Genomic DNA, 5,411 nt, shown 5'->3' on the forward strand with positions numbered 1-5,411 from the left:
AACTCACCTCATTATCTACTCTACATTATATCTATTTTACATCTACTCTGCTTTTCATTACTCGTTTATCAAGAAACTCAAATAATAATTTGCTTAGCCTCTGGGTATTATTTTATTCTTGTAAAATACACTAAATGTCACTTGATGCTTTCTCTTTAGTTTCCCATTGTCTTTGAAAGAGCCTTGATGCCCTATGGCAGGACTCTTGATCCAAGGATCACAATTATTTGTCTTCCATCACCTTGATCCAAGGATCACACCGCTCTTATTACTTTAACGCTTCCCCATAAGAATAATGAGAATAATTCAAGGGTACCTTGATGACGGGATTTCGATACAATGAATTAAAGCTATACTCCCCTTCCTCGGATTAAACAGGATTACCCTACATCCCCACGGAGCTGTATTAACCCTAAGGGTTTAGCGCTTCCCTTAAATTACAATAATGGTGCCTCCTCCCTCCAGGTAACCTACCTGGCACCCCGGGGGTGCCACAGCTCACTGGTCAGATTATAATCATGGGGGAGCGCTAAACCCGTAGGATTATACAGCGCATGGGGGGGGGGATGGGAGGCATTCTCGCTCAATTCAGGGAACTGGAGCAGCACAGATCCAATTCCCTAGATCAAGAGCCCCTCACCAGCATCAAGGAACCTCCCTTGAGGGGTCACTGGTCAGATTATTATTATTATAATCAAAAAGAAGCGCTAAGCCACAAGGACTATACAGCTTCACTGGTCAGAGCGTTGGGCACCCGCCAGAAGTGTCTTGGGTTTGATACCCGGGCTCGGCACAATGCATAAACGTTTCATCTAAAATCGCTTATCTTCCTGCCAGTAAAAAAAAAAAAAAAAAAAATATGACTTAAATTCACAAAGTGCTAAACCCACAGGGGCTCACACAGCACCTGAACATTCTAATAACATGTTCATTTTTCCACTATGTATAATCTACCTTCTCTATAATTACTATCGCATTTGTTTTGTCTGTTTTGTAAAGTGAAGTACAGGATCTTTCCTTAATTCATGGTATACTTAACAAATCTTTATAGACGATTGTGTTGTAGAGATCTGAGCAAAGCTCAGACCTCTGCAACACAAGTGACACGAAGTTACAGTAGAAACAATCCTGCCAACAAGTGCGTTTGGCTTCGTGGATGACATGGCGGGCGGTTGCTCTCATCCACTTAAAATCAAGTAGGAGCTCTGTAGTCCTATTGTACCAATATCTGCCCCACGAAGAGCATTTCAAACATACTGCATGAGCACAAGCAGGAGACCACCTAGACACGCACTTCTGACAGTGCCTGCCTGAGGTTTGGGGTATAGAATGTGAAGCCGCAGTTAAAACTGAGGTCAAGAATAGGTGTTACAGCTCATCAATGGAGGATGAGGAAGGAATCTCACTAAAAGCAGTTTGCCACAAGTACTGGTCCCAACGCACTCTGTCAAATTGACAGCATGGGTGACGATGGGGTGGAGAATACAAATGAGAATTAAGAAGGATTGGAAAATGATCACTGTCATGTAAGTCCAGGAGCACAGATCAGGTAAAATCTAGTGCAGTTGAGGAAGAGCAAACTGAGAGAACAATGCAAGAGATCGAGTATGAGGATCAAAATGAGTGGGAGAACTCGTATTAAATAAATAAATACCTTTATTTCTACAAGTACATGTACAAGGTATACAGGCCTAGCTGATATCGATGACATACTACTACATATAGAAAGCCACTTGTTATGCAGAGCATTTTGGGCAAATTAGGTCAGTTTTGTCCCAGGATGTGGCCCACACCAGTCGACAAACTCCCAGGTTCCCATTTTACTGATGGGGAACATAGACAACCAGTGTAAAGAAACTCGCACAATGTTTCTACCCTCACTGGGAATTGAACCTAGACCCTCAGCGTGTGAAGCAAGAGCTTTAGCCATCAGACCACGGGGCACTATGCAGATGGAGAGAAGTGAGAAGATCCTCTAACCGAATGCCGCAAGAATCACTGTGAGACCCCCCCCAAGAGGAAATGGTGAGCATTAAAATCGCCAAGTAACAGAAGTGGTGGTGGTAGGGAAGAAACCGGAAATGCAACGTCTGGGAGCACTAAACCCATAGAAATATACAGCACCTGTAGAGGTGGGGGGATGGAAGGTATTCAGACTTAATTCAGAGAACTGGAGCACAGATCCAATTCCCTAGATCAAGATTCCCTCACCAGCATCAAGGAACCTCCCTTGAGGGGACATCTCTATCAAAGACACAACCTCCTCAACAAGACCCCTGGACACTGGTGTACCACAGGGAAGCATTCTTGGCCCCCTCCTTTTCCTTTTATACATCGACTTTCCAAGCATGTCACAACAACTTATGGCTATTCTCTTTGCTGACAACATGACTTTTGTCATATCCCACCCTAATCTAGCTTCACTCGATACTATTGTTAATTAAGAGCTCGCAAAAATAGCAACCAGGATGACAGTCAAAAAACTTACAGTGAACACAGACAAAACCTTTTACATTATGTTTGGGAGTAGAGCAAGTGAAGTCCAACTAAACATTATGCTTAACAACATCCTTATTGCTAAACATAACAAAGGAAAATTCCTGAGTCTACACTTTAACAGCAACCTGAAAGTCAACACCCATATTCAACACAACAAAAAAAGTATCTGAAACTGTTGGCATCCTCTCAAAGATACATTACTAAGTACCATAAACAGCACTACTTACACTATACCATTCACTGATCTACCCCATGCCTCAATTATGCAATTTGTGCCTGAGGTTCCACAACGACAAATCACCTAAAGCCAGTAATAACCCAACAAAAAGCTGCAGTATGAATGATCACACAATCTACATCTAGACAACCCCCCCCCCCTGCCCCAACTTTTCAAAGACCTAAACTTACTCACTATACAAAACATTCACTCGTACTACTGTGCCACCTACATTTGCAGAACAATCAATTCTAATATATGTAATCCTGACCTGAAGCACTTTCTTGACAGTTGCAATAGAACCCACAGATGCAATACTAGGCACAAAAATCCCTATGACATTCCCTGTGTCAGGCTAAATCTTTTCAGAAAGTCAATGCACATAAAAGGACCCAGAATTTGGAACACTTTGCCAGAAATCTCCAGAACTACTGGCTCGGCATTTTTAAAACTACAGTTAGAAAACACCTTATCTCCTTAACCTATCCTCGCCCATCATAAATATGTAAAAACTATATGTGTACAGTATTTGCTCAATATCATTAACTTAATTAAAACATTATAATTAATATATACTACTTACTCTCGATATCTGTAATCCTCTCAAATGTTAATCATTCCATTTTAGGTTAATAATCAAAACTCTAATACTTCTCTACCAAACTTATTAAAGCCATATAGCATAAACTAATAGAGCAGTCAATTTTCTTGTATTCATTATAGCTCACCTAATGACCATAGGTACAATTACTGCACTGTTATTGCCTTATTAATCTTAAGTTAGTCTTAAGTTTGCCCAAAATACTCTGCATATAAAGGGGCTTTTGGTATGTGCACCCAACTGTTATACTCTTTTGTACAAACATGTATCATGCTAAAATAAAATTATTAGTATTATTATGAGGCAGAACTACGGTACCATTGCAAGAACTGAGAGAAAAGTGTTTTCGAATTGTGATAGGAATAATGTCTATTGAAGTAAAAAGGAAAAGATTGTGAGCCTGGCCAGCATTTCGTACTGTGATGATATGTGCACCACTCTCAAGAGAATGAAATGAAATATTTTGACCTACATGGCACAGAAATGCCTTGCTACTACCATGATCAGAAAGATAGTCAGCGGGAGATGTCAGCTGCAGTGAAAAACTTAGTCCAATGTGTACTTTGAAATGTAGTGTGTAAGGGGAGAGAGTGTCATGCTGGTCTTTTCTGGGAAGAGTGAGAGGCAATCGAAGCAGTGTAATCAGTTAATAGTCGTGGTTGTTTAGGAGTGGAACCAGAGGTGGTCCATCCTGAGATTGGGCAGGTGATCTGAAAAATCATTGCACCATAGAGAGAGAAGCAGGATGCATGGTCAAAGACATGCAGAGGTCAGATGTATCATAGGAGTCAAGCAGAACCTTGGCACTAGGAGCAGGCAATGAAATGTTATTCGCTGAAGGTACCGGGTTGTTAGAAAGGTCCAAATAATAGTCCGATAATAAGGTAGATTCGTGAGAAAGCACTACAGCAGAAAGGGATCTGGGAGGACAAGTTTCACGGATTTGTGACTCCATGGTTAGGTTACATTTTTTCTGTCTATTTTTCCAAAAAAGGGAAAAAAGAAGAAAAAAAAAGGGGAGAACATGGAAGGGTAGCTCCTAGGAGGGACAAAAGGGTTGTAAATCCCCCTCCACACTCAAGAGGACCTCAATGTGGCCAGTAGTGCAGATGCAGCATGGAACCCATGCCATACCCTATCCTTCATGCCAGTAAACTGGCAATCCAGGATAGCAACCTCACATCCACCGAGCCACCTTGGTGGACAAAAGAGAGGGCAGTTGGATACCCACCACAAGGCATACTTCCTTCAGCCACCACCTCCTGGAATCCGACAGGCAGCCTCCAGAGATACACATGTCACCCGAAAGGTGTCATAAGCCCCTCCTCAGGAGACTAGAGAGAAATCGGGACATACTCCAGATGACCCAGATTCCACGGCAAATTACACCACCACCAAGGACCTCAACGGAATGCGATGGGCAACAATACCCTTTCCCCAACCTAGGAACTAGAATGTCTGAGGGGAACACCAAAGGCCAAAAGCAGCAAAGGGAGAGGGGAGGGATGGGAAAAGGAAGAGGGATGGGAAGGATGGAGCAGAGACAGAGTGAGGGGGTATTTAGGCTCAGTCGGAGAAAAAAGACCAAAAGGTCCAATTCGTCAGACCCAAATACAATAACCCCTTGAAAGGCCTCTATTATTACACTCAAGAGGAAGCACTAAAGCAATACAGTATGGTTATATAGTGCCTTGAGACTAGAAGACATTCAGGTTTAGTTCAAGAACTCTGAACAGGGTTCCAGTTCCTTAGAGTGAGAGCTCTTCACTAGCATCAAGAAACCTCCTCCTTGAGGGTCCTTGAAGGGTGAAGAGCCACTAGAAGAACATTAATACCTAGTAGACTAGACATTTTATTCAGGGGAAGCACACCTTTGAGGCCACACAATGCCTAGGGAGTAGGAGGCAATCAGCTTCAATCCAAGAAAGGGGTTAGATAGATCCAATTTCTTCGATCAAGAGCCCCTTACATCAAGTCACCAGCCCTGAAGGGTACAATATCAGACTGGATAATATACTTAAACTATTAAGATCCCACTGAAGCATTTTCAATGTGTTCCCTAAAGCTACAAAAAATTCCTTGGAATTTGTAGTT

The sequence above is a fragment of the Cherax quadricarinatus genome, chromosome 39, assembly GCF_038502225.1.
Source record: "Cherax quadricarinatus isolate ZL_2023a chromosome 39, ASM3850222v1, whole genome shotgun sequence".
Lineage (NCBI taxonomy): Eukaryota > Metazoa > Arthropoda > Malacostraca > Decapoda > Parastacidae > Cherax > Cherax quadricarinatus.